General features: G+C 34.7%; 1 long non-coding RNA gene across 6 annotated transcripts in view; it reads right to left on the bottom strand.

Annotated features, from left to right (window-relative positions):
• The window catches only part of LOC144224378 (uncharacterized), a 134157-nt gene that overhangs the window by 45353 nt on the left and 76313 nt on the right, over positions 1-12491 (bottom strand). For all 6 annotated transcript variants that reach the window (XR_013333032.1, XR_013333035.1, XR_013333031.1 and 3 more), the window contains one exon: positions 2101-2165. This is a non-coding gene — a long non-coding RNA (uncharacterized LOC144224378). The remainder of the gene's footprint in view (positions 1-2100; positions 2166-12491) is intronic.

The raw sequence follows: 12491 nt of genomic DNA, 5'->3' as shown, positions 1-12491 counted from the left end.
AGACAAAATTTCCTTAACTACCCTTTCTAAAGTAGCATGTTCTGTTATTCTCTATCCCCTTAATTTGCTTTTTTTCCTCCCCATAGCAATTCAAATATATACTTATTCATCTGTTGTGACATAAGCTCAATGGGAATTGAGACTTCATCTCATTAACTTTTGTATATCCAGAGCCTAGAACACTTCCTGGCATAAAGTGACACATTATTATTATTCACAGTGAATCTGTTCATTAACTAAGTGGGATTATTTCAATATTCAAGACAGCTTCCTAGGGGCACCTGGGTGGTTCAGTTGGTTAATCCTCCAACTTCAGCTCAGGTAATGATCTTACAGTTCATGGGTTCAGGTCCTGCATCAGGCTCTGTGCTGACAGCTTAAAGCCTGGAGCCTGCTTCAGATTCTGTGTCTCCCTCTTTCTCTGCCCCTCCTCTGCTTGTACTCTCTCTCCTTCCCTTAAAAATAAACATTAAAAATTTTTTTTAAAAAATAAAGAAGGCTTTCTTACAAATGACAATGGAATGAGGAATACAAAGACCAGTGATAGCTATATCTATATCTATACAATATCTATATATATATATATCTATATAAACTTAGAATACCTACAGATGCCGAAGGTAAAAGTCTGGAGGAACTGGATTAGCACTAGAATTAGAGAGATTTTTACTAGCTGGAGGATGATCATCAGGATGGATGCAAAAGGAAGAAAGCCAGGCCACAGTTGGTTGAGGCCTAAGCCAAAAGGAGAAAAATCTCTTTTTTTAATCTCACCCATTCTCTCTCATCTTCCTTCTTCTAACATTTCCTCTCTCAGTGTCTACCCACTTTTGCCATCTCTTCACCATCTCTACCTCCTCCACTTTTGCTTCCTCTGTCATAAACTATTTTGTAGATTACATCCAAAGAGGTTGTTTTGGGCATAATCATTTGTAGATTATACCCAAAGAGGTTTTTTTTTTCCCCTGTGAATCAGTAGCCTCAGCAGAAGAAAAGTTCTCTAATGAGAAACTGTAAGGAATACATTTTATACTCCTTTAAATGCCAAGGAGTACACCAACATCATTATTAGTAGTATCAAGTACTCATCATGAAGGCAACAGAATGAGACAAAGAATCATGAAGCCATTCCTTTTCACAAACTCATACATCAAGAACTGAATGCTTTATGACTTCATCTGTTTAATATTTTTGTCTTCCTTCTCCAGAATATGTCTTTAAAATACAATCAACATTCATTTTATCTTTATTGAAGTATAATTGACATATAAAAATTGTAAATATTTAACATATACATTGTGATAAGTTTGGACATATGTATACACACCTGATACTATCACCACTATCAAGATACTATAAACAGGGGCGCCTGGATGGCTCAGTCAGTTAAGCGTCCGACTTCGGCTCAGTTCATGACCTCATGGTTCATGGCTTCAAGCCCCGTGTCAGGCTCTGACAGCTCAGAGCCGTGTCAGCTCTAGCTCAGAGCCTGGAGCCTGTTTCAAATTCTGTATCTCCCTCTCTTTCTGACCCTCCCCTGCTCATGCTGTCTTTCTCTCAGAAATAAAATTTTATAAACCATTTTTTAAAAAAGAAAAATTTGAAAATAAAAAATACTATAAACATATCTATTATCTCCAAAACTTTCCTAGTGTTCTCTTGTGTCTTTGTTTTTATGTCCTAAGAACACTTAACAGGAGATCTATCCTCTTAACATATTTTAAAGTACAAATATCATATTGTTAACTATAGCCACCAGGTTACAAAAAAAAATATCTTTGATTTTTATCCTCACACTCCATTAAAAAATTCATGATATATCCACCAAAATATATTTGCTAAAATCCTAAGCCAGACATTACCTTTTTTTATTAAATGGATCCTGATGCCTATTAAAGTTTAAAAACAATGAAAACTGACAAACAGTACCATCAGGCTTATAAATGATTGTGTATCCCCACCCCTCACCAAATGACAATGGCATTCAAACTGGACTCTTTGAAGAATAATCTCTAACACATGAGCAGGAGCCAACATAATAGCATCTATTATTTCAGCCAAATGTTTCCCAAAATATCATATCCCAAAAAGTCAACTTACTCTTTTGGAAATCCTCCCACAAGAGGTTACAGGTAGAACATGATCTCCGTAATTCAAAATGAGTCCTGAAAAAGTAAAGTTTAAATCAGAATTTCAGGAGAAATTCATAGTGAAGTTCATGTTTTGCCCATTAATCCTAGAGAGTAAAGAAAATCCAAATAAGAAGAACTGGGCTTATTTTTTAACATCAGGTATATTTACAAATGACAAGGCATTAAAATTTATAAACTACATGATGACCTACTTACAGCTAATGAATATACTTAATAACAAAAAGATACCAAGTCTTAAATGATTTATTCCATTACTTTGGTAACTATGATTAAATTAACTCCAATTATAACCATAATTTCAAGACTGAAGAGAAAAAAAGTTAATTCTACAAATTAAAAATCAAAAGCCTAGAACATTATTCTCTACACCTTTCCTTGTTTCATCTTTTCAATTCCCCACACCCACACTCCCTGTCTCTGTCATTGCACATTCAAGTATAGGATACGATCAGATCGGATAGGGTTTACATAAACTATGAGTAGCTACCAGTGTGGCTTTATTACCTGCTTTTCTTAGTTTCCAGACCAAGGATGCTATTACCAATGCAAAAAGGTGGTCATATATATATACATATCTCCCCATTCCTTACCAAAGTTGTGCCTTCACTGACATATATTCAGTACAAAAAAATGACAAGTGCAAAATATAAGAAATGCTTGTCTTGTCTGTATTGATACAACATATTTACCGACCACGAAGGGAGAGGTCCAAATTTAGCTTATTTAGCAGCCTAATCTAGATTAAAACAAAATACAAGTCCTGAAAGCATTCTTATTGTCAAATAACTCATAACTTATATAAAACATTATGTATTTACAAGATAAAAATCTAGGGTCATAGTAGTAGCAACAAAATATTCTTTTTCCCATTCTCACTAAGTTGGCGTTAACTTAATGAAATGTGACAGCGCTATCAATGTAGTATAATAAACATGAAAAGGTGCCCATGTACAAAGAAAATGTAAAAATTCTTACTGACAACAGCAAAAACAAGAATAGTGTCTCTTTTCCTTTCACATGACCTTTTTGTTAACTTGAGAGCTTGTGACTTTGTTATCTATTTATGATAGTAAGAATAATATTGGTTGCAATGTATCTAGATAGAAGCTTCAAATATAACTAAATAAAATTATATTTCTGTGTCCCATAAAAGATCTATCATACAGGACCCAGTTCGCAATTCCCTATATTAGAAGCTGCAATAAATGCAGCTAAGCAAGAAAAAAATATCTAAATAAGTCTCAGAAGTAGCATATGGAGACATTACATCTTAGTTGAAATCTCAAGTCTTACATTATCTAAAGATTTAAATCACCTTTAAAAGAGAATTTATTAAAATTCTAAACTCATATTGTATATCTTTTTTGTAAGCGGCTGTATATTCCTAGTAACATGTTTGTATCGTGATGTTACCCACATAAAAAAAGACATCTGCATGGAATATTTCCCTCATTAGATATTATCATGTTAGCATATTTTTTCCTATTTCTGATTTTACTACAGAATAAAATGAGCTGATTTTTACCCTTAAGTTTCTCTCCATATATTGCCAATAATGCAAATACTTTAATTGCACATTAGAAGAATCTCATTTTCCTCTAAAAATTGCTATAGAAATTAGCCCAAAGAAACCTCAAAACACAAATAAAAATCAAGATATGACTAAGTCAAATTAGCATACCAGCTACCACTTACACAAAATGTTACTTTAAACATTACTTTCAAATCAAAAGCTATCTTTAGAAAATCCCAGGAAAGATCACATGGATCATTATAATGTTATTTGACCTCTTCCTAAATTAGTGCCAAACTGAATCAATTAGGAAAGAATCAATTAGCCAAAAACTATATATTAATCAACCGACTTAACAACTTGCCAAACTGTATATTCAAAAAGCAATTCATTCTTTTGTCAGAGGTCATATTTGGGGCTAGTGGGAGTATTAATTGACACTTTTTTGGAAAGCAACTTGGGTTAATATATATCAAATGTTAATGTTAATTCTCTTTGATCAGTAATTCTACTCATAAGAATTATCCTAAAGAAATACTAAGAAATGCACATAAACTTTATATATATAAAGATATTCATACTAACTTAGTGGAGCAAGTAAAAAACACAAACTTTAAAAAGAACTTAGTTTAGGAGCATCTGGGTGGTTCAGTCAGTTAGGCATCTGACTTTGGCTCAGGTCATGATATCACAGTCCAGGGGTTCGAGCCCCGCATCAGGCTCTGTGCTGACAGCTCAGAGCCTGGAGCCTCCTTCAGATTCTGTGTCTCCCTCTCTCTGCCCCTTCCCCACTTGCACTCTGTCTCCCTCTCAAATATATATAAAATATTTCTTAAAATTTTTTAAAAGAACTTAGTTTAAAAAATGAATACTGTAGAGCCATTTAAATCACAATCATGAATAAAATGTAATGACCTAATAAAATTCCCAGCACATACACATAAAACACACCAAAATATTTACAGTGATTTCCTTTAGTTGGTACAATTATAGGTTATTTTTTATACATCTTTTTTCACATTTTTAGTCGCTAATATTGCTATTCAAGAATATTTGGGAGCACCTGACTGGCCCATTTGGTACAGCATGAGACTCTTAATCTTGGGGTCATGAGTTAAATTCCCACACTGGTCAGAGAGCTAATAAAAAATGTTTTTTAATATTCTACAATTGAACTATTATAAACAAACGGTGTTTGTCAAAAGCATTTTACTAAGTGACACTCATAAAATATATTTCACACAAACAGTGAATAAAGGACTGCTGGTCATAAGTAGGTGACTGTCATCAGCTAGATTCTTCTGAAGCACCAAAGACCAAAGGCACCCAAGTACCTTCCCATGTTAATATCTATTAACTATCAAACTAGTAGAGCATTCATGCTAACAATTTGTATTTCCATACAGAAGTGAATCTATTTAACAATAAATTTCTCAGTAGAAGAGGCAGTTAATACAACAAAACTGAAAAAGGGCTGGGAACAAGTATTTAGTGAGTATGTAAAAGACAAGATGCTAAACCCTTTACAGATTCCATTCAATCCATACAACACTATAAAGTAGGTATCATTATCCCCATTTTTCAGAGGAGGGAACTGAATCTCAGAAGTTAGCAATTTATCTAAGTTTATAAAGCTAGTAAATAGTGATACTGGAATGTGAACCCAGCTTTTCTATATGGCAGAACCCCTAATGATAGCAGAGAAGGAAATTAAGCTAATAACTGTAACGATGGGATTATTCACCTTGCGTTAGAAAACAGTATTGAAAATATTTCAACTATAGGAGCGCCTGGGTGGCTCAGGCAGTCAAGTGTCTGACTCTTGATTTCAGCTCAGGTCATGATTTCAGGGTCATGGGATTGATTAAGTCCCATGTTGACAGTGCAGAGCCTGTTTGGTATTCTCTCTCCCTCTCTCTATACTCCACCCTCATTCTTGCTTACTCACTCTCTCTCAAAGTAAGTATATACACTTAAAAAAAACATTTCAACTATAAAGCATTAAATAATTTTGAAAAGGGAACTGATAATTTACTAAAAATTACTAGTTTTTAATGAGATTCTGCATAGTCAAGGGAAAGGCAAATAAACATTTTAACTAATGTTCAACCAGACGGTGCCAAACATTAACGGTTTCTGAATAAGAGGTTTTTATACACACTTTTTTTTCTATGTTTTTTAATTTTTTTAAGTTTATTTATTTTAAGAGAAAGATAGGATGAGCAAGGAAGGGGCAGAGAGAAAGAATCCTACACAGGCTCTGCACTTCCACTGCGGGCTCAAACTCATAAACCATGAGATCATGACGTGAGCCGAAATCAAGAGTCAGATGCCTAACTGACTGAGGCACCCAGGAGTCCCTAAAAAATACTTGTGGTACTGAACCAAACTAACCTGAGCCTGGCTGACCATATAAACAAATACAATATCTCTCTGTCACTTTCCAAAAGATACATGAACATACTCTCAAGATATAAAAAATTAAATTTACTAGATTATAATATATAATTAATATGTTTAAACAACTGATCAATAGGTAGAAAAAAGTGCATGTCAGAGGTTGTAGGAGTAGGGATAGTTACATAAAAATGGAGTAAAGAAATTTCTCATTCAGGGTGGCACGTTTAGTCCCTATTAAAATCAATATGATGTTGATTAAGGATAAAGAAGTTGATGAAAAAATTAAGAAAATTTCCAATTAACTCTTAAAATCCAATAATTAAATTTTTAATCTGAAAGTTACTTCCCTTTACATAAAATATTCCAGTGATTTCAATAGTTTTCTTATTTGGATAAGGCTATTTGAAATCATAGCTCGTAATGGCTAAAATGAGCAAATCTGAGAACTCTAGATGCTGGTGAGGATGTGGAGAAACAGGCACCCTCCTACTCTGTTGGTAGAAATGAAAACTGGTGCAGCCCCTCTGGAAAACAGTGTGGAGGTTCCTCAAAAAATTAACCACAGAACTCCCCTATGACTCAGCAATTGCACTGCTAGCAATTTATCCAAGGGATACAGGAGTGCTGATGCATAGGGGCACATGTACCCCAATGTTCATAGCAGTACTCTCAACAATAGCCAAAACATGGAAAGAGCCTAAGTGTCCATCAACGGACGGATGGATCAAGAAGATGTGGTTTATCTAGACGATGGAATACTACATGGCAATGAGAAAGAATGAAATCTGGCCATGTGTAGCAACATGGATGGACCTTGAGGGTGTTATGCTGAGCAAAATAAGTCAGGCAGAGAAGGACAGCTACCATATGTTTGCACATATAGGAGGATTAGGAGGAACTTAATGGAGGACTGTGGGGGAGAAGAAGGGGGGCAATGGGGGAAGAGAGGAAGGGAGGCAAACCATGAGAGACTCTTGAATGTTGAGAACAAACCGAGGACTGATAGGTATGGGGGTGAGGAGAAGGGGGTTGATGGGCATGGAGGAGGGCACTTGTGGGGATGAGCACTGGGTGTTACATGGAAACCAACTTGACAATAAACTATTTAAAAAAAAAAGAAAAGAAAAAAAAAGAAATCATAGCTCCTAATAATTTAAATAATCTGTTAAAATGCTGCTAATCAAGTCGGTTAAATGGGTATGGTTTGGGGCACCTGAGTGTCTCAGTCATTAAGCAACTGACTTCAGCTCAGGTCATGATCTCACAGTTAGTGAGTTCAAGTCCCACATCAGGTGAGCACGAGCCCCAGTTGAAATGAGCTCGAACCCCCCATCAGGTGAGCATGAGCACCCCCATCAGGTAAGCTCATGCCCTACTTCAGGTGAGCTCAAGCCCCACTTCAGATGAGCACAAACTGCTTCAAGTAAAAACAGGAGCTCCAAGTGAGCCTCGCTTCTCTCTCTCTCTTTCTCTCACTCTCACTCTACCCCTCGCTCTCGTGCACCCTCTATCTCTCTAAAAATAAGTAAATAAATAAATAAAATGGCTATGGTTTTGATTCAAAAACATATGCTCTGAGTAATTTTTGCCTATTTTTACCAACATATATAACCTATACCATCTATACCATTAAGATGATTAAACCAAGTTAAGGCTCATGGATCCTGTAAATTTTCAAAGATCAAAATTTTTGTGGCTGACATACACCAAAGTCAATTTTACAAAAGGTGGAACAGACAAGGCATTTTTAAAATTTTTGTTTAATTTATTTTTCTTTTTGAGAGAGACAGAGGCAGAGAGCGGGCAGGGAAGGGCAAACAGAGAGGAAGACACAGAATGTGAAGCAGGCTCCAGGCTCTGAGCTGTCAGCACAGAGCCCAATGTGGGGCTCGAACTCAGGAACCATGAGATCATGACATGCATGAAAGTAGGACGCTTAACCAACTGAGCCACCCTAGGGTGCCCCTGGAACAGACAAGGTGGTTTAAACTGCTATGTACAACCAAGGAGAAAAGTGGGACTAAAAGCACATTAAGTATGCAAGTATGTTTTATACATACATAACAGTACTATAGCATACTCAAAGATTAAACATGCACATGTGCACACACACATCCAAAATGACCCCTCTGAAGTTACAAAGGAATTAATACTATCTCTGGAGTAACAGATTTCATGCATGTATTACTCAAAAATGTGTTCAAGTTTAAACCCTGGCACAGCATAAATAAGTGACTCAAAGATAATCAAGAAATTAATTAGCACCCCACCCAAGATCATTCACACAGTTTAGAGTTTAAGGCTAATTCATAAAAACTGTATTAGTACGCCTTATGTCTTCTTCATAAATTATTATAAATTATATAATTTAAGTGAATAAACAGAAAAAGATGGATCAAAATTATATCATTAATTAATATCACCTAAGATTATTAACCAAAATAGAATTATAATTAAGAGGGAAATGATTAATAAAATCTGTTGAATTAAACTTATAAAATTAGTCCCATCTACTGTTTCAATACTTACATTTTCAGGCAATTTTTATATAAAATTGTCAATCTTGTCAGATTTAAAATTTGATGAAGATTAATAAATATAGGTCAAATTTTAACCAGTCCAAAAAGTAAAATAGACAGAAAAAAAAAAAAGAATCACACAGTAATTTCTGAAAATGTGTTAATAATTTGTCACAGTTACTCAGATGTTAAGGTTGCTCATCTTGCTCATTGTTATATTCCCAGACCAGGCATAGTGTCTGCAACACTACAAGTAGTCAATTATATCAAACTGAGGTTACATCTTTCAGCAGGCTATACCAAATTATTTTTCATAAAGATTTCCCACCCTAAACATTTAGTGCATGTCTGCCTATGTACATTTTTCCGGGAAGAGGATTAATATCTTTTATCACAGACTCAAGTAACTATATGGCACCAAGAGAATTAAAAGCTATAGACTGAAATAAAATATGGGCATACTAAATCAAAGTTGTGTCTCTCAAACCCACAGTAAAGAGCAGAGGTAGCTCTAAGAACAGTTCAGAAGAATGAGGTCAACTCTGGAAGGAAAAAGGGTTTTTTGGGTTGTTTTTTTCATCTTTCTGTGTACTCCCCTTGTGTTTTGCCTGTTAATCAAAATTAGAAGTGTACTAAAATATTTCCATTCAACTGTCACAAAATTCAGCTACTGACATGTCTACACTACATCACACTTCAGTAAGGAACAGTATGGTTATCATTAAATGTACCTATCACAAATGAACAAATATGAGGATATATACTAGATAATTCTCTTTGGAATCCGGACTGGCTTATTAAATATTCTTTTTTATTGATTTCTGTAATCCTTGCTTAGTCTCACTCAGTAAAACAGCAGCTAAATCTTACATGATAAAGTAAGCTAGATTTCACATTAATTTTCTTTTATACACCACTTTAAATCTCCCTTTAATACTGAGGATAACTATTTCGTAGGTGAACACCATATAGCCCTGCCCCACCAAACTCACTGTATGTGCTCATTCTCATGCCAACTGTAACTAAAATGCTGCAATTACACAACATTACATTAAGAAAAAGCCAAGTTTCAGATTTTACACTGTTTGATTACTAAGATCACATTAGCTCATACCAGTGGTTTAGTCACTGTATCAACTATTCGTATTAAATCTTTGGATGCAATGAAAGTTAACAATGCTATTTTTATGTTGTGCAAAAAAAAAATCAGTCTGTTTTCCCTTTTTGATTACAGTTCATTTAAGGAAAAAATGTTGCTGTATGGCTTGACAATGTTTTATGTGTCTTCGGCTGATAGAACACACAAAACGTTTGAATAGGCCCATTTATTTGAGCAGACGTATTAAATAATACTTTAAATGTGAACATGCATGTCATAAATTTTGTAGTCTCTTTAAAGTAGGATAAATCTGGTATTTAAAATAGTCTTTGTTCAAAGCCATTTTTTTCTAACAGTCATAAAGGGACTCTGATTTGTGCTGCATGAACAATGCCAGCAACATCATTTTAATGTTATCCATATGGGCTTCTAATAATAGATAAGAGTCTACATTTGTATTATATGTCTTAGAGACATTTAAAATCTAGATAAGGAAAGGCTGATTTCATTGGCCCCATAGTTAAAGGAAAGCAGACCCTAATTAAAAGAATTCTGTTCTGAATTAACTAGTTTGACATGTGCTAATTGACAGTTCCTGTGAAATGGTTCTAATTAAAGTCAATATGTCTTTTTCAATTAAAAGGAAATTAAGAATATACTAATATACATTAACAACTTAATCTGCCTTCAATATCCCATACATCAGCTGCTTTTTCCCCCCTAACGTTATTGAAGAACCATCTGACATGAATCATCTACTGTTTGCTTATGGTATCTCATTATTACTTCACACGAGCACAGCAGTAGTATATGTCCCCTTGAGGAAGAGAGTAACCTGCATATGCTTTAATTTTCAGAGCTCCCAATTTTTAATTCATTAAAAATAAACCCACCTTTTTGAATTCAGAAAATGGACATTCTTAATAAGTTTTGCTAACTGAAAACAAAGACAAGTGTTCTCAATTAGTTGGTCTTTTTACTATAGGCCTTAGAGGTAATTGCATTCTGCTGGAAAGGAGGCTGGACTATGTTTTCATCATTTGGCTTGATTCAAAGCAAAGCTTGATTTGAGAAACATACAGAAAACATCTTTCAAATTTGTTCTGTTTCCCAAGTGAAATTTTGTTGAAATCTCAGGTGGGAATACTTTGCATTGTATATACAACAGAAAAATAGAAAGCAAAATTGCTCAAATGCCAGCACTAACAGAAGGCCCATCATATTCACTGAAAATATAGCATTAGTGAAGCTGTTTATAGCAACATAATTAAATATTCAAACATGCATTACCAAAGCTACAGTGTTAACAATTTTAATGCTAAAGAAAGTAATATTAAGCTTAAGCACTAATACTAAACATACAGAGCGTTAAAATCACACAGAGAACTATGGGAAAGATTAAACTATTTTCTTTCATCGATTATAATGTATACATTATAATTAAAAATATGTTAAAGAAGTCTTTATACTACCAAGATACTATATGCAGTCCTTTCATATGATACAGCAGATATTCTGATGGGTGTTTCATCACAACCTCCTTTCTAAAGTTTAAATTTAACCATAAAATGTGGCTACTTATAGCAATAGAAAATTATTTTATTTCATTTTACCAAAATTAATAATGAATGTTTAACATGGAACAAAAAAAGGAAACAATCATTTTCACTTTTCTACTTTTATTCATTTATGTTTTGAAAACATTAAACTTCTATCACTTGTAGCATTCTGAGTATGTGCGAGAGTGATGGAGAGTTAGCCAGCCAGTCAATGCAAGATCTCTCATTGAAAGCATTTTTCCCAAAGTTACTTTATTATTTTTTTTCTGAGTAGTTACCAAAACTTTAGTGGGGAACTGTAAAAGCACCTAAAGTCTAGTGAATTTCCAAAATGAGTAAATGCACATTACCCCATGTTCAAAAAAGCACCTCCCTATGATTATAACTGTAATCCGACTTGATAGTCAAAATGCAATGGTCCTTATCACCATGTGGAGCCCCTAGTCTGATTTTCAATCCCAGGATCTTGTTCCTTGAGTTGGCATAGATAAACTGCTGCAGTAACAGCATGTACTCAGCTTTTTGAAATGGGAGGGAAGCCAATGCAGCAACTTTTCTGCCCAATTAAAGAGCATTGTCTATAGCAGGCCTACACAACATAAGGCCTGCCGACTACATACAGCCATGAAGCAATTGTTCATGACCCACCTACAGATTTGAGAAGGCGGAACAAGTAGAAAGACAGACAATATGGCATCCAAGTCAGCAACAAGAGATATAGCTGTTTCACAGATTCATTCCATCTCTTAGTTTACATGTTATAATACCCCTTATGTAAACTCAGGATACAAATGAATGTGATTTGTCAACCCTCCAACAAAAGCATTCACTGCACCCATGTTACCATGGTATGAAAATCTCCCAACAGGCATAAACTAAATGGAACTAAAACTAGGAACTAGGAAAACTCTATAGCATTCATCGAACAGCTTATCTTCTTTGTAGTCAGTAAATATTTATTGATGATCCTCATGGTTTATGGTTTCTTTTCATCGCTCTCTCTTGCTCTTGTCATTTACTTACCAATGGGTGATCATAAAACTTATTTTCCAAACTGGAACACTTCTAAGAATGGACATGGCAGGGAGTGGTGTCATGGAAGATGGCAGAGTAGGAAGCTCTAGAATCAGTCCCTCCACCAAAACAACTACCAAGCTGGTAAATTTAAAAAAAAAAAAAAAAAAAAAAAAAGCTCTTAGAATCAACTATTTCAGAACTCTGGTGTCTACTTGAACGCTGGTAGCATCC

The sequence above is a fragment of the Crocuta crocuta genome, unplaced genomic scaffold, assembly GCF_008692635.1.
Source record: "Crocuta crocuta isolate KB4526 unplaced genomic scaffold, BGI_CrCroc_1.0 scaffold42, whole genome shotgun sequence".
NCBI lineage: Eukaryota > Metazoa > Chordata > Mammalia > Carnivora > Hyaenidae > Crocuta > Crocuta crocuta.
The sequence above is the reverse complement of the archived record's forward strand: the minus strand, read 5'-3'. Positions and strand labels throughout refer to the sequence as shown.